Source organism: Primulina tabacum, chromosome 3 (genome assembly GCF_025594145.1).
Source record: "Primulina tabacum isolate GXHZ01 chromosome 3, ASM2559414v2, whole genome shotgun sequence".
Lineage (NCBI taxonomy): Eukaryota > Viridiplantae > Streptophyta > Magnoliopsida > Lamiales > Gesneriaceae > Primulina > Primulina tabacum.
This window is the reverse complement of record NC_134552.1, coordinates 20,171,860-20,190,962: the sequence shown is the minus strand read 5'-3', so window position 1 is coordinate 20,190,962 and position 19,103 is coordinate 20,171,860. Positions and strand designations below refer to the sequence as shown.

The following is a 19,103-nucleotide window of genomic DNA, read 5'->3' as shown; positions in this document are numbered from 1 at the left end:
TAATATATTTTTGTGAGTTTAATATAAAATCTTAAAAATAAATAATAATGATCCAAAATTTCCTTTTCACGATTTCACCAAATATATTTTCACCGTTTACAAACCCTCCAATAACGCTCAACAAACAATCTTTATATATTGCCCAAATCAAAAATTTGAAAACACTTGAAATAAATTTTTACAAACGTTACTTTAATATAATAAAATAATTGCTTAACGATTTCGAAAACTAGTATAGATCCATGAACCTCCATCTCCTAATATTTTTTTAGAAAAAAATCATGATAAATAATTAGGTAGTCTTGTTTTTTTTTTTTTTTAAAATATTTAAATTGTTTTCATTTAAAAAAATATATTTTTATATTCGTGCTTTCGCTTTATTGAAGAAACGAAGCGTTCATAATTTCATGATATCTCTTTATCAATAGTTCCATGAATTTCTACTTTTTTCTTCGCGACACTGACCCGCATTGTTAATTAATCCCGTCTCTTTTTCGTTCTGAATTTTCTAATGTAAAGGTGCAAACACTCTCCCCGGAAAATCCGAGGAGACCCGCATTTAAAAATTTGTTTTTTCGATTGGTTTCGTACCATTTTTGTTTAATTAATTGATTTGAAGGTGGGTTTGCCTTAATTTTTGTTTTTGTTTAAGCCGGCGGATTTCGCATTGGACTTGTCTGGTTTTCGGACTACAGCTTTGCTACTACTGTACAATTGTTGTAATGCAATATAACGTAAATAAGTTTGATGATTCAGTTCGTAATTTTTTTGGTATAAATATTTTGCGTTTTGGTGGGGAGTTGCAGATTGCGACACGAGGATGGTGCAAACCCCGTTCACATGGCGTTATGGAGGTCGTGAAGTCTTTCTCTCTGGCTCCTTTAATGGGTATTCATGATATTCCATTGTTTTTCTTGCTGACAAAATTTCCACTGAGCTTGTGTGTGTGCTCATGTTTGTGTTTGGGTATGTGGAGAGAACTAACTGAGAAACTCAATTGCTGGAAGCGGGGTTAAATTTTTATACAATTTGGGCCGAATATAAAGTTTGAAATTTTTTCCCTTTTTGAGGTGATTGGATTACAGCTGTTTTGGTTGAATTGTGTTTTTTTGGTGTGTTTATAGTTGGAGCAAGAGGATACAAATGATTCCAATGGACGGTTCTGCGACTGTTTTCCAGAGAATTATCGATGTTCCACCTGGTTGTTATCAGGTATAAAAGTATTTGCTAGAGCTAATTTAGGATTTTAATTTATTGTAACGGCGGCGGGAACATTGTTAAGCCAAGTGCCTATTTTTCAGCCTCTTGGTGTTGTGTGCTCGTGGAAAGACTTGTGAAGGCTGTTTCGCTCCATGGAGAAGCTGAACTAAGCCTTTTTGTTTAATATGATATATGGTAGACAATATGAATGATGTTTATGGGATGACTATCGATGGATGGCAGATATTAAGTGTGTATAATTTTCTTAATTGCTTGTTTTGTGCAATGTGTGTAATAACATGGCAATAAAACGAAATCAATTTGTTTTTTGTTCTGCTTCCCCTTATACTGAAATATTTTCACTTAGAATTTTCAAAGTTGTAATGTTTCTTGACTTACTTGGTCATTCTGCATTTTTAACTGTATTCATTGGATTTATAGTTGCTTTAATACTGGAAAATCACTTGTTTTTTTACAATTTATTAAGGAATGTAATTTTCTGGTTCTTAACGTGTCCATGCAGTATAAATTTTTGGTTGATGGCACATGGCAAGTTGATCAGCAGCAAATTTGTGATGTAGATGAGTATGGAACGGTAAACAACATAGTTCTTGTATGTGGAACAGAGCTCATGATTCCAGACTTTAATGCTGAAGCCTTTCAGCCTAGTACAAGTGGAGCAAATGACAAAGCAATGCTTTCTGTGGTTAGTCTTTTAAATTTTATGCATCCCAGATCATTTTGTTGATATGGTTGAACCACTAAAAGTTTGTGCACTATTCTCGACGGCCGACCAGGGTTCTTCTTCTGGCAATCTCTCTATTGAACCAGCTTTGCAATTATCAGATGCTGATATGGATATTCTTCGCCAAGTTCTATCCATGCATTTGTTATCTGCTGCAGTTTATGAGCTAATCCCGAACTCAGGCAAGGTTTGAATGCCTTTGGCTTTTTCTTTGGAGTAATTTTTTTGCACTAAATTGCTTTGACTTCTATTACGCCTTTTATAATTTTTTCTGCATTAAAGTTTTCAATTTAGTGATATTTCTTTGAAGTCTAGGTCCTTATATTGGATGTTGAAGTGGATGTGGAACAAGCCTTCCATGTTATGTATGATGAGGTACTGGCTCTTGGAGATTTTATATGGGATATGCTATCTTCCCGAAGTTTGAAGATGCTTCCATGATATTTTCATGCCTTAGCCACAAAACCTAATGTTACTTTAAAATGGCAGACTAATTTAGTTAAAACTTTTGAAAACTATTTAACTGGGCCTCACACTGCGCGTGGCAAACTGTCAGTACATATTTATTTCATTTGGCGATCTTGTCTAAATTTTGAGTTACCGCAAGAGAATAATATCCATTCTCCCTTTTCCTCTCCCTCGTTCTCTTGATCCATGTGTGTGAGTGGGGTTCCCTGATCACTAGGTGAAACAAATTTACCAATTTCTTGGATGACCTATTGTTTTACAAAGGCCGGAAATGTTGTATTTTTAGTATGTTGGCCTTGTTGTAACATATAAAGTTTTGTTTAACCATATTTTTGTTACAGGCTTCACGATTTCTTTACGAAGCTGTTTATCAAATTATTTTAGGGGCTCAGAGTTGTGCCTTTGTGGGATGAACATAACAGGCAGGTGGCAGGAATGTTGACGCTTCAGATTTTATTTTGATCTTACTTCAGGTAGATTTTTCACCTAGTACTTGAGAATTAGTCGCGATGGAGGACATATGATCAAATTTCATTGTAGATCTTATGTATTCATATTTGCTATAGTGTTGAAAATTGCGGCTTTTGCCTATGAACTGCAGGACAAAAACAGAAACATGCATTGCCTCGATATCCCCTTTTTTCCACGTCATAGGATTATTCTTGGACAACATGGGATATATTATATATAAATTGAAGTATCTCTTGATCTTTAAGATGTTGGAAATATCCGGCCATCGTGAGGGCAGATAATCGGTAATCCAACACCCTTATGAGCTCCTGGAAGCTCATTCATCTGGCCATGAACCAGATCATTTTTATTCTGCAATGTTTTTTTAGTCACTACCGATGGATCATGGAGGGAAGTGAAAGGTGAGGTGAGGGGCATCCATATCATCCAGGCATACCAAAAATTATGAATCACGAAAAAAAATGGATGCCAAATTTAATGGAATCTCACTTTATATTATTCATCAGCTTTTTGTTTTTCCTCTTCAGTTCTAGCTTGGAATGGATTCTATACATACACATCCCAGTTATGGGACATTATTTTAGTCCTGCATGTTGGAGTTTCATTCATTCAATATCCTTTATTAAGTGTTTTGGTCATTCTTTTCATTATTGTCATGAAACTTGATATTTTGTCGCGTTGTGCTTTTGTATCTTTGCTGATGCATTTTTCTTTCCATTTACAATATCTCAATTAACAATATTTTACTCTGACTTTTAGAAATAGTACATGAATTTTTCTCAAGTTTTAACCTCAGATCAGTTGAAAGGTTTTGGATTCTCCTAGTTAAATTTCTTGAATCTTCTAATGGGCATTGGACTTCTAGCTTCCTAATATTACCCTGGATGCTGCTGATCCCCCATTTTCTTTAATATACCTGATGCATCCTAGCTAGCAGAAGCCTCATACGTATAACTAGCTTTTCGCCACTAATTGTGCTATTAGGTGTTCTGTACTTATTTTGTCATGTCGAATGCAATTTTTAACATCTGTCTTCATGAAAGATGATTTTCCTCAACTCCTGCAGCTTCACAGTAATCGTGCAATTTTTGCCAATGAAGATCTTGGAAGACAAAAGGTATCTTCTTGGAAAGGCTGGAAATTTCAACACCACAGAGATGTACTTAGGACTTTGATGCCCCATGAAAGAATGCCGTTAATCCATGTAAATGTTATTTCAGTTGAAGTTTCATGTGGGTAAATATTTGCCATTTGTTCCCTCCTTATTTTGCAACCTACAGGCTGGTCCTGATGAGTCTTTAGCCGACGTTGCTTCAAGAATTATACAGAATAACGTTTCCGCCATTCCAGTTATACATTTAGTGAATGGATTGTGCCCTCGTTTTTTGCACATAGCATGCCTCTCTGGAGTTTTGAGACGTACGTATCGGGAAGTTAGTGAAAATTCTATTCTTTTGCTAAACTTTTTTGCCTTAACAGATGTATACATTTTGACAACTACTGTGATTTTGAAATTCTAGATGTGTGCAGGCATTTGAAGCACCATCTCGGATATCTGACTCTTTTACAGCAACCTGTTGGTTACCTACCATTAGGTACATGGGCAAAGGAATTTTTGAGAACAATGGATCGTCCATTGTTGACATTGCACCTCCGTGATTCTCTTAATGCTGCTCTTACGATGTTACTAGAAGGTGAAATTAATTTTATTTTTCTGCATTCCTTGTCAATGAAATGGTATTGAGTGCACTTAGGTCATGCCCGAACCTTGTTCACTCTGGATATAACAATTCGATTCTCGTTCAAGTAAACCACGTCTAGCTCTATGGAAACAGTATTTATGAACAAATAGTGTTTTCTTATTCGGCATACTTTCTGACCTCTGCATAAAATATACAATAAATTTGTATTTTTATTACTGAATGCAGTGGATTCCTAACTTGATCGTGTGTATCTTTGTAACCGCAGCTCAAATAAGTTCTATACCCATAGTTGATGATGGGGGTAACCTTGTAGATATCTACTCTAGAAGGTAATTCATATGTACTTGAATTGGATTTTCGAACATCATCTCTTTAATTCTCTACAATTTGGTTTCTTGTATTTTTGTTAATACCATGCCATGTTCATGCAGTGATATTATCTCCTTAGCAAAGGATAACATGTATACACATATTCAACTTAATCACATGACTATATCTCAAGTAAGTCCTAACTTTTCCTATGGGCATTTTAAGATGTTAAGTTCAATTGTCAATCATCTTAACCATACATTTTCCATTCTGCTTGATAACGAGTTTCCGAAAAAAATTTCAGTTCGACGTGATGTTTCTCCAATCTCCATGTAGATTTATAAATGAAATAAAATATATTTTAAAGGCTATAATGTTATGGTCTTGGATTGCATAAAATATGGAAACAATTCTCGCAGTTAACGTTGCCCGACGACTTGAGTTTATAACAAGTTAGTAACCCTTCCGTCCTCTCTTGATTGCTAATCAGTGGGAATATCAATTGGACAGGCAATAGAAATTACTGCTGATGTGCGTAGAGATCGCCTACAAACATGCACAAGGTTTGATTCCTTGTACAGGGTAATGGAACTTCTATCTGAACCAGGTCGGCGTCTTTTTGTTTCTTCGTTTCTCTAAATTTCAAACGTTAAATTCCTAAAAAAGAAGTAATGAAATGATACAAAGTTAAACATAGGTTCCCTGTTTGACCATTTTTTTCTACGCTTTCAGATACACGTCGTGTTATTATAGTCGAGGCGTCCAGCCGACGAGTCGAAGGTGTAATTACCTTGAGGGACGTTTTCCATTTTTTGTCAAGATGAAACTGCTGTATTATGTCAATAATAGGTGCATTTGCCTGTATTATGGGAGATTAAGCCTGCTTTTGGTCATTTGGTGGCTACGAAATTGGTTAATGTGTTGATTTTGCAAATTCTACTTATCTCCGTTAAGTTCAGGAGAGAAATTTGTATTATGAATATTGCAATCATAGTCTATATTGCAATCATATATACGCATGACTATGGATAAGTATACATAAGTATGTATATAAAGAATATATTCTTGTTAAAATAATTGAATTAAAAATTTCTGATTTTTTTAAATAAATTTTTAGTTATTTCGTATAAATTGAATTTCTCATGAAAAAAGAACGAAATAAAAGACTAAATAAAAAGATATGATTTGATAATTTTAAAAATTATGTCAAGATATTATTTTATTTTTATTGTGACTTTACTGTGATTTATTTTTGTGATATCTTGTCTTTACCGAAAATTTCGATTTAAAGAAAGTGTCCCCATGATGATAGTGGATGGTAGATTGTCTTTTCATCTCGTAATATTTGGGAAAAGAGTGAATTTTTTTTAATACGGTCTCATAAATCTTTATCTGTGAGACGGTCAACTCTATTGATATTCACAATAAAAGTAATACTCTTAGCATAAAAAGTAATATTTTTTCATGGATGACCCAAATAAGAGATCTGTCTCACAAAATACGACCTGTGAGACCGTCTCACACAAGTTTTTGCCTTGGAAAAACTATAACTGCCAAGGTTTTGAGGCGAATCGTATAAATTATGAAGTGGATTCAACAAATTTACCTATTTATCATTTCGTTCTTGATAAGATTAGGAATATTGTGTCGGAGAACAATTTTTAGTGGATTTGTTTTTAAATGGGATAATTGTCGGTCCCGATAAATTGAATCTTAATTAAATTAATTTTACAATGATATGTTAATAAATCTCTATGTTTTCAAATTTACTTAAAGTTAAAGCTCAGTCTCTAAATCAATAAAATTTATTAGGTACTCTTTGATACTCCAGAAATTTTATTTTCATTCTAATTGACATATTTATCGTTTTTTTTTTAATTTCACAATGTACGATATATTCATTTTTGAATTTGTTTTTATATTCAAATTAATTTTTTTGTTAATTAATATTTATAATAAATTTTTAATAAAATTGTAATTTATTATTTAATTAGTTAACTTTATTATTATTAATATTGTATTCTTTATTATTTTATAATTAATATTATATTATTAACTTATCTCCTATCATTTATTGTTATTGTTGTTATTTCCAAAATTTTTATTAGTTATTTAATTATATATTTTGGAACAAAAATAATCAAAATAACGATTTTGGATTATTTACTATCAATATTTTTTTCCCTTATAATTAATAATATTATAATCTCATTTTCTATATCTTTTATATTTTCAATTCAATTAATATTTTTTTATAATTAATATTATCATTATAATTATCGATCTGATATCTATTTTTCATCATAAAAATTATTATTTATTATGTTGGAACATTTCATGTTTGCAATCTTAATTTTGATGTTAACAAAACTTGTTGTTTGTTTTTAATAATCTACCTTAGTGCGCAGATACTTGAAACTGAAATAATCATTTACGAGCCAAAACTGAAGCTGTCGAAGACACCAACTGAAAGCATTAACTGATCAACCAAACTAGACCAGTTCAACTGATGAGCCGTAAATGAGTTCAACTGAATGTTCAGTTGATAGGTGGATTCAGCAGAAGAACCTCAGAAGCCTGGCCAGCCGAAGGAGTGTTCAACTGATGAAGAGCCCAACTGAAGATCAGTTCAACTGAACAAGAGTGAAATCAGCTCAACTGACGAGTCAACTGATTTCACCAGCCCAATTGAAGACCAGTTCAATTGACCAGTTCAGAACATCAATTTGGATCAATCAGTTGCAGATCAAGACAAGCTGAACTAAGTGGAATCCACCTGTGCGCAAAGGTACAAAAACATCTGTCCAGTCAAAGGACAATAATGAACGTTGCATCAGAGCTTAAAGACAAAAGTGTTCCAGAAAGAACACGATAAATTTCGAGGAACAGATTCAAAATGCAACAGATACAATAATTGAGTCTCACTGTACGATCAAACTTCGCGCCTATAAATAGAGGGTGAAGATCAGTGAAGAAATACAAGATATACAACACGAGAGAGAAAAGAAAAGGGCACACTTCAAAGTCATATCAGCTTAAGAGAGAAGCATTCAGCCCAGTCGAGGGAACACTTAAATGTGTTATCAGCTTTAGATTAGAAGCATATTTTCCTCAGTGTGTGAGAACACTTTCAGGTAGTTTTCAGAGATCAGTTCTCTCACACACACACACCACCACTCAAATACAGTCTTGCACAAAGACGTTAAACTTGTGTATGTAGTCTTTCTCACATAGACATTAAAGAAGTGTTGACTGGAAGGTGCTGCCTTCAGTCTAGTCTAGGAGTTCAGTTAGGCAGTGGGTAAGTCCTAGCTGGGTGGGTTTGTACAAGTATTTGTATTGATCAAAGTCTTCTACTGAATCCTATCCGAGGTGGTAGAAGGGGTGATGTAGGAGCATTTGAAGTCTCCGAACATCCATAAACATACCTTGTATATTTATTGTTTTAATTATTGTTTTCAAACTGATTTAACTAGTTAGAGCATTCGTTGGTTCAGTTCTCATCATAACTGAACTAATGAATGCAAAAACTAATATAGTCTTTTGGTTATTCAATTATACAAGATATACAAATATATCAGTGTTTCCTAACAAAGGATTATTTCGAGTGTTTTTCGCTTGGTTCTATACCAAACTCGATCTAATTAATCGGTGTATACATTCTTAGAACACGAACTATTGCAGCTCTTAGAGAATATTTTGTTTGAAGCACCTCAAGGTGCTCTGCAAACGATCCTTCATATTACTAATAAAATTATAATATATTTTTATTAGTTTTATTAATATCACATATTATTATTTAAAAAAATGATGTGCAACAAGATAAATATTAAATAATACATGGTATTTGAAATTTCAAGCCAATAAATATATGAAATTTGAAATTCAGTACAAGATATGTATTAATTTCGAGAATTAAGGTTGAGATGTCAATCAAATTGGAAGAAAATATTACATGCAAGACAATTTATACTCGACAAAGAAGCATCTCAAAATTATGAAAGAAGCATTTCAAATTTATGGAAGGTGCATCTCGAAATTATGGAAGAAACATCTCGAAAATTATAGACGGAGCATATCAAAATTATGGAAGAAGCATTTTGAAATTATGAATGATTGTTATCAACGAATCACGGTAAAATTTTCACATCACTACCCATAATACCACACCTATATCATTCAAAATTAACAGTTCGAAAAATTGCTCTCCAAGTATTGCTGAATTTTCAAATTCTTGCTCTCTAAGTTCTGCTGAGTATCAAACTCTGACGCAGTTTAGGTCCAATAAAGATTTGAAAATCACGTTTTCATTCAAAATCTAAGGTAAGTGGACTTATTTTAAAAGTATAAATTTAGCATATGCATTGCTTTATTTTTCCGAAAGTTATGATCGAGCACAATTCTTCTTCTACCCCATCTTGATACGATTATCGTATGTTCTATGTTTTGACACTGTGATAATTCAACTGAAAATGAGCAGGATTCCAAATATGAGATATGTTTATGGCCCTTACACGGTGATAGTGTAACCATTTTATGGCTTCGCCCCCTTAGAGGAGTAAAAATTAGGGATTGATATCAGTAAATCAATGAAAATAGATGAATCTCAGTATCTAGGCCAAGATATGCTTATGTTTATGCTGATGATATGAATTATGCTATGCATGATATGGATTTTTTTTTAAATAACGTGTATTTGTTATGTATGTGCTCAAACGACCCCCATTTGCTGAGTGACGACCATATCAATCGCCCCTTACTCTCCCTCCACATATAAGTCCGAAGATCAGATAGAGGAAGACAAACATGACTAGTTTTGGGGCTGGTGATGGACGAAACAACAAATAACTGATCTAGTTTTGGGGCTGGTGATGGACGAAACAACTAATAACTGATTTAGTTTATGATTGTTTCAAGTTTATTTGTTTTTCCGTTGTAATCGCTTCCACGTATTTTTATCGTTTTAAGTAATTACATTGTAAAGACAATTTATGATCAATTATGAGTAATATACTGGTTGTTGGTTTATACTTTACTACGAGTGTAGCGCCTTTATCCGAGCCACTACTAAACATACTAATAAATATGCAACAATAAACTTAATACAACAATTAAACAGTGGAAACCAAATAATCATCTTATAACCCAAACGAAAATAGAACAATAACAGAAATCTTAAACATTAATACAACCATATCAAAAACGTAATTCTGAACGAGAAAATGATAATCCACATAAAACTTCCACTGTATCACCACCGAAAACCCAACTGCTCTAGCCACTGTCCTGGCCGTCCGAACCGTCCAACCTAAGACCTGCCCCGTGCAATGGGGTGCCCAAGATGGAAACAAGGACGTGAGCGACAATCGCCCATTACGAAAATGTACGAGTATACAAACTGATATGATGCATGCGAAATGCAATATGCTCGGATATCAAGAATCAAGTCAAGAATCTTATGCTCAGTCTAGAGGCGCCTGAGTGTGTAGTCTCTGATCTGCCCTAAGCATGTTTTGGCTCTCACACTCATCATCAAGACGTGGACCTATAATGTCCAGGTCATCAGAGCCCGCGGATCCCGTCGGAAACTGTAGCTCTCGATGACCCATCGTACACAATACAGAATAGGGCTGAGCGGACCCAACAAACAAGGTATATCTCAATAGATATCAGGCTCAACATGATATGTCATGCATAATATGTCAAAGCAGTAAAACATGTATCATGCAACAGATAAATATGCATCATATAAGTGTGTATACTACGCTAGGATATCTCAGTCAGTACATCATGTACCTCACTAAAACAATATGACAGAAATCTCTGAACCTACACAATACTAACATAATGAAATCACTATCAAACCAGTTTCTGAATTACTAAACATGATACAAAGTTCTCCATAATGATCCTTAAATCACTATTTAAGGCTTTAGGATTATACTATGTCTATTGTCAGCCCGTTAATGATGTCTCGATCTCAGTTAACCGACCCTTCCTCGAGTCGACACTAGCTCCGAAATTTCCCGACACCAAAGTACTCTAGAAACTGGCTAGAAAACCTAAGATATAAGGCTAGAACTCTCTCTGAAGAATGTAGTGTAGGAAACAAAAGAAATCAGCTTCCATTTATAGGCTGCATACCCACTAGTTCAGAAAATTCGAATCGATCTTATCTGCCACGTGTCAAAATCTCATTTGTCTAGTTGGATTTTCTCGGGATAATGTATTCTGAAGTAGACCGGGTTGTCCATTTTAAATTCGGTAGATCCAACCAGCTTGATTCCAAATTATCAATTCCTTAATAATTCTTAATTAACAACTCTTTAATTATCTCTTGATTTGTACTTCATTCAAAATAAGGATTCAGGTCATTACATCATCCTCTCATTACAAAGATTTTGTTCTCGAAATTAGAACTGAAGTAAAATATAACTGAATACAATACAACCCATGATTACAAAGGTACAACTCAAAACAAATGTGGATAATCTGAGCGCATATGACTCTCTGATTCCCAAGTTGCCTGTGCAGTACCTCGACATTGCCATTGCAATAGAACAAGTGGCATGGTCTTGTTTCTGAGCTTTTTCTCTTTCCTACCCAGGATTAAAAGCGGCTGCTCGACATAAGTCAAGTCTTCTTCAAGTTGAACATCTGTCGGACCAAGAACATGCGATTCATCTGCTACATACCATCGTAGCAACGATACATGAAAGACATTATAAATGCTGGACACATACGACGGTAAAGCCAATCGATATGCCAATGCCAAATTTCCAACACATTCCAAGATTTCAAAAGGTTTGATAAATCTTGGGGCTAATTTTCCCTTGAGTCCAAATCTCATCACCCTGCGGAATGGTAAAAATTTAAGGAAAAATTTTTCCCCTGACTGAAACTGTAGAGGTCTATGCTTGGTATTCGCGTAACTCGATTGACGATCTTGAGCAGTTTTAATTAACTTCTTAATCAATTCCACTTGGTCAATCACTTCTTGCACTAATTCAGGTCCTTGCACTTGTCGTTCTTCTACTTCGACCCAAAAAAATGGAGTACGACAACGTCTACCATATAATGCTTCGAACGAAGCCAATTCAATGCTGCTGTGGTAGCTATTGTTATATGCAAACTCCACAAGCGGCAGATCATGCCATTCTGGTCCAAAATCCAAAGCACAAAGACGCAACATGTCCTCAAATGTCTGAATAGTCCTCTCAGACTGACCATCGGTATCTAGATGATAGGAATTACTCAAACTCAATGTCGTTCCCAACGCTTTTTGAAAACTTCCCCAGAACCTTTAGGTAAAGAGTGGATCTCTGTCACTGACTATTCTTGTTGGCATACCATGATATTTAAGAATCTCTTGGATGTATAGTCTTTCCATGCGATCGAAATTATATTCCTGACTATACGGAATGAAATGTGTTGACTTAGTCAGTCGGTCCACAATAACCCAAATGACATCACAATTCTTAGAAGACAATGGCAAGTGTGTGACAAAATCCATCGTTACATGCTCCCACTTCCACTTAGGGATAGGAAGATTCTGAAGTAATCCTCTTAGTCGTCGATATTCAGCTTTCATTTGCTGACAAACCAAACACTTGGCTACAAACTGGTAAACACTTTTCTTCATACCTTCCCACCAAAACCTGGTCTTTAAATCGTTATACATTTTCATGCTTCCAGGGTCTCAACTTACTTCTATGGGCTTGAGATAAAATCTCGTCTCTTAATTTAAAATATTCTGGAACTACGATTCTTCTTGACAGACACAAGGTTCCATCTGTTTGGAATGCAAAGCCAGATGTGTTGTCTCTGTTAGCTAACCTTGCTAACTTTTTCACTTTCGGGTCAGAAAACTAAACTTCTCTAATTTTGGCATACAACGTCGGTTCAGATAAAATGCTCGTTACTCGAATGCGTTCCATTCCTTTCTTATGACGGAAGTGAAATCCTAGATAACAACAATCTTGGATTACACTTGATATGAAACTTGTCTGAAGTGCAGGTAATCTCAATCATAATCCTTTAACAAATCCATCCATCTTCTTTGGCGCATATTCAACTCTGCTTGAGTGAAGATTTACTTCAAGCTCTTGTGATCCGTAAAAATCTCAAATCTCTCTCCATAGAGATAACGTCGCCAGATTTTCAAAGCAAACACAATCACTGTCAATTCCAGATCATGAACTGGATAATTATCTTCATGCTTCTTCAACTGCCTGGATGCATATGCAATCACATGACCATTCTGAGTTAAAACACACTCAAGTCCTTGAAGTGATGCATCAGTGTACACAATGTATCATCTTGATCTAGATGACAAAGCTAAAACTGGTGCAGTTGTCAAACATTGACGCAGTTCATTTAAACTATTTTCACAATCATGTGTCCATTTGAACTGCACATTCTGACACGTCAGATGTTTCAATGGTTTGGCAATCTGAGAAAATCTTGGGATGAATCTCCGGTAATAACCTGCCAAATCTAGAAAACTTCTTATCTCTTGAGCCGATTCCGGTCGTGCCCAACTCAACACTGCTTCGATCTTGCTAGGATCTACTGATATCCCATCTTTTGATATAACATATCCCAAGAAGACAACTCTATCAAGCCAAAACTCGCACTTGTTCAACTTAGCATACAGTTGGTGATTCCTTAAGGTTAGCAACACAATCCTTAAATGTTGTGCATGCTCTTTAATGCTACGAGAGTATACCAGTATATCATCAATAAAGACAATAACAAACTTGTCGAGATACTCTTGGAATACTCAGTTCATCATCAATAAAGACAATAACAAACTTGTCGAGATACTCTTGGAATACTCAGTTCATCAAATCCATAAATACTGCTAGAGCATTCATTAAACCAAACGGCATCACTAGAAACTCGTAACGCTCATACCTTGTTCGAAATGCAGTCTTAGGGATATCACGTTGATGAACTCGAAGTTGATGATATCCAGACCGTAAATCGTTCTTCGAGTACACTGAAGTCCCTTGCAGTTGATGAAACAAACCATTGATCATTGGTAACGAATATTTATTCTTGACTGTTACTCGGTTCAACTGTCGATGATCTATGCAAAATCACATAGACTCATCCTTCTTTTTAACGAACAACACTGGTGTTCCCCAAAGAGACACACTAAGTCTAATGTATCCCTTGTCAAGAAGATATTGTAACTGTTGTTTCAACTCTTTCATCTCCGTTGGTGCCAATCTATAAGGCGCTCTGGAGATAGGTGCGGTTCCCGATACCAACTCTATCTCCGCTTTCACTTCCCTCTCCGGAGGAAATCCATGAATTTCATCGGGGAAAACATCAAGAAATTCATCGACAATTGGAATGTTCTTCACGTTGATTACATCCTTTGATACGTCAATAACATAAATGAGGTATCCTTCTCATCCTTTTGCTAAAGTTCGTTGTGCCTTTACAAAAACACTACTGGAATCGAAGGTCGAGCTCCCTCACCAAAGAAGAACCAATTCTCATCTCCTTCTGGACGAAACTGTACGAGACGTTGATAACAATCTACAGTCGCTCTATACTTAGTCAATAGGTCGATTCCCATAATACAATCGAAATCTTCCATAGCTAATATCATCAAATTGGTAGACAAGTATTTTCCCTTAAACTCTAACAAACAGTATAATACAAGTTGCTTAGTTAAAACCTCTTGTCCCATCGATGTTCACACCGACATCAAAACATCTTATGACAAGTAGGGTAGTTTATGCTTCTTAACAAATATTGATGCTATGAATGAATGTGATGCCCCAGTATCAATTAATACATATGCAGGAATACCACATAAAAGAAAATTACCTGCAATGAATCTTTCGTTTTGCTCCTCAGCTTGTTCTTGGTTTGGGGCAAACACTTGCCCCTAAACTCGTGGGCATTGCTGAGATCCTTGTGATATTCCAGCACGACGAGAACTTTGAGTAGGAAAACCTTTATGTTGCACAGTGGACTCAGATTGTTTTCCACTGTAAGGCCCTGTCATAGAATTTCCGCCTCCACTCTGATTCTCCAAATTAGGGCAATCCATCTTCATGCGACCAAAACCACCACAATTGAAACAAGCACCTGTTACTCTTCGACAATTCTTTGTATGGTGATTGCCTCCGCAGTGGCCACATTGCAGCTTTTTCCTACCAAAGCTGTGCACCCCTCTAGAACCGGAAGAAAAAAAAGATACAGACTTCTTGAAAGACTGACCCCTCGGTCCCAACGAACTAGAACTTTTGCTAGCCTGCATAGCCTTCCTCCTACAATACTGATCTCAGCTTGACGACAACTATTCACTAATCCTTCGTACGAAGTAGGATCGTCACAGACAGAAACCCGATCAAAATCTCCTGGTTCAAACCATTCAAAAAGTGAGAATATTTTGCTGCAGAATTCTCACTATTGTGAGGGGCATACGACAACAGATCCGTAAAACGCTTTTGGTAATACTCAATGCTCGAATCTCCTTGCTTAATGGTCAATAGTTCCATCTTCTTTGCCTGACGAAGAGCTGGTGGAAAGTGATGATTGATGAAGGCCTGACGGAAATGTTCCCATGAATCCGCCCATGCTGCAGAAATAGAATTGGAGAAACATGTTTCCACCATTTTCAGGCTTTTCCTTGGATAATTAAATCGGCTACCTCCATCTTCTCATCCTCATCATAGTGCAGCACTCGAAAACACTGCTCCATGATATCGACCCAAGCTTCAAAAACATCAGCATTCTCATAACCGATCAATGGTAGAGGTCAAATCTTCATGAAATCCATAATGTTGACACGGTTCCTACGTCTCCTTTCATCATGATCTCGGTGATGCCTTCCGTCACGATCTCTACGAAGATGTTCTCGGCCAGCCTCATCGTCGCCATAAAGGCCATGTCCCACACTTCTGTGACTGTTTCCATCTCCTAACATCTGAAAGAAAACCAAAATCAACCTCTAAATCATCAAAACAGAATTACTAATGTCCCAAAAATCTTTGCATGCTCTGATACCACCAAATGTAGCGCCCTTACCCGAGCTGTGAGAACCCGAATTTCCAGCATAAACTAATATTTCAGAAGCTGGTAGCATTTCAGTAGCAATGCAAAATTTCAGCAGAAGCTAATATTTCAGAAGCTGGTATTTTCCAGCAGATTAGAATCCAGCAGCAGACAATAGATAAAATCTAGCAGCAGAAGAACGAGATTCCAGCAGACAGTTACTAATTCAGCTCATGACTTGTAACTGAAGCATTTAACATAGAATAAAGGCTGTTAATGGTAGATTATGGCCATTAATTGGGAGGCTAACAGTCAGAATTTTGCCTATAAATAACACCCTCAAACCTCTAAATTGGTGTTACACAAATATTGAGATTATCACTTGAATTTTCGAGCTAAGAGAGTGTATTTTCGAGCTGAAAATACAGTAGAAAGAGCAAGCATATTCCAGACTTCAACAACCAAAACTCTAGCAAACTACTGTAAGTGGGCTTATGTATAAATATCTTGAATCCAGTTTGATGATTTATGTTTTAAAGCAAAGTTTCTGTATGTTCGATTTCTGATATCTGATTTTTGAAGCACTGAAACCTAGTGAACTAATGGTAGGAATATATATTCTGAATATTACTGAATTCTGATTACCGATTACTGGCCTCACCTCCTAGAGGAGAGAACATATAGGGGACTGATATCAGTTTAACCATGAAATTCACGAACGTGCTCAGTGCTTACTTGATAAATTTCTGATTACTGATTACCGAATACTGATTTCTGATTATTGATTTCTGAATACTGATTTCTGTTTTGAAAATAAGAATTTCTGTATATCATTAGTATTACTGTTTCTGTTTAAAAATGGTTTTGCAAACTGGGAGTTATTTCCGCCCCCGCTTACTGACTGACAACCATATCACTCACTCGCCAAACCCATATAAGATAAGAACAAGGAAGAATTGTTAGAAGAGAAAGAGCAGACTCAATTCTGGGGCTGGTGAAGATGACTGTTCTAAATTATGTTTCCGCTGTACCTGTTAAAATAATGTTATGTTTGGTTTTACATTTCCGCTGTAAAACATTTGTTCTTCGAGTTGTATCAGACAATGAATATTATGAATAAAAGACTGGTTTCTGAATTTTGTACTTCTGAGGCTTGTTGTTTTCGAATGTAAATTTGAGAGCAACGCCGGTGTCAATCAACCCCCATCCCGGGGCGTGACCTTGAAGTGGTATTAGAGCAAACCAGGTTTCATAATCTGTGGAGGAGGAACTAGAAATAATAAGTTCTGATAGACTTCTGAAAATAAGTCCTGAAAGACTACTGAAAATAAACTATTGTAATAGACTACTGAAAATAAGCTACTGTAATAGACTACTGAAATAAGTAGAAAAAAAAAATTCAGTAGGCAAAATCAGTAGACCGGAACCAGCAGATAACAGAAAAACAGTAGCATCAAAACCAGTAGTCTGGAACCAGAACCAGCAGATGAAAATCAGTAGATCGGAATGAAGCAGACTGGTTTTAACAATGCTGGGAAGCAGCAGACTTGACTGCAGTAGCATCAGAATTTCAGTAGGAAGTGAATTCCAGTAGGTGCATGCCGTAGGCCTTGCAGATTGTATGGAAGTTGAGGTGTTTTTCGCACAAACTTCAAACGGCCATAACTTTTGATCCAGGAAGAATTTTTACTATTAAAAGATACGGTTGGAAAGCTCTCAACGAGAAGAACTTAACCTAGAACCAATCTTTTGTTCTAGCACCGCCGACGACCCCCAAAATCCTTCATTTAGATAGGGATATCATCATTTCCGTAAAATTTTCCAAATTTTTGAAACTTTGAGGAATTTTCATTTCCAACGGCTCAGTATTTTTGCACCAAATTTGGTACACTTCATGTTCTTGATGTGAAATATTTTTAGTAAATTTTTCACGAGATTCTGAGATCAAAAAATTTTGAGTTATTTTCTTCCATTGAATGTTATAGGCTGTACTGATTGTGTTTATTCCAGTATTCATCTACAACTTGACCTGTATTTTTGAGATCATTTCTGAACATTCACTTCCGTGTTTTGGATGTAGGATATGACTGACCAGAGTAATTACATTAAGAGCTTAGAAAGGAAGCTAGAGAAACTCAAAGAACATAACTACTGCTTGGAATTAGACAAAGATGAGCTACAGCGTAGAGCAGAACACCTAAGAAGTGATGTTCAACGTTATGCTCACTATCTGCATGAAGCAGAAGAGAGGAATAGGAAGGCTCAAGAAGAGTTTGAAACCTCACAAGAGACTGTTGCAGAGTTCATCGAGTTACGTGATACATTAGTTGAGAAGATCCAAATACTTAAGGATCAAAATCACCAACTCATACACCAGCATAATCAGTATAATGAACATAGTGATGCTCAGATTCAAGAGCTGCAGGGCACTGTTGAAGTTTTTAGCGACCAGAATGCAGTTCTGCATGGTCATATTGAACATCTGGAAACAGTGATAGCCAACCATCAAGACGAATCTGAGGAGGATCCCGAAGAAGATGAAGAAGTCGAAGAGGATCCTATGGATTTGGGATTAGGAGAAGTGATATATTAGACATTCAGTAGTAGCTTTTTGTAATAGCACTTGTTCTATTTGCATTTTGTTAGCATTTTCAAAGGTTATTTGTAATTGAACTTTTTTGATAAATCAATAAAAATTTATTTCTATCCATTGGTTTCATATTTAATTTTTGGAGCAATTACTCGATCATTGTGATTCCTTTGTTTAGTTCCTTTTTCTGCCATCAACCTTAGAACTTTCATACTTTTAGGAAATGGACGGGAGACCTGTGAGAAACAACCGTAACCCTCGCTACAATAACCGCAACAATAATCGCAATGATGAAGATGCACAACCACCACCACAACTACCGCCAGCAGTTGGCCTCAGTCAGACGGATTTGATGGCTATAGCCACGATTGTGGCAACCACACTACAAGGGTTTGTCAACCCTAATGCTAATCAGCCACCGCCACCACCTCCTACTCAGAATGTGACTAAGCAGCACTATGAGCCTCTCCGAAGAGCTAGAGTCCCAAATTTCGACGGAAGCTCCGATCCTGAGGTCGGACAGAATTGGATGAAGGAGGTGGAGAACCATCTTCGACTATTTGAGGTTCCACAAGGGATAAAGGTAGATGTGATTACACTT

At 36.0% G+C, this 19,103-nt stretch overlaps 1 pseudogene; it reads left to right on the top strand.

Moving 5' to 3' along the window:
* Nucleotides 1-405: 405 nt before the first annotated feature.
* On the top strand, nucleotides 406-5,997 carry LOC142540974 (sucrose nonfermenting 4-like protein; annotated as a pseudogene).
* Nucleotides 5,998-19,103: the final 13,106 nt, after the last annotated feature.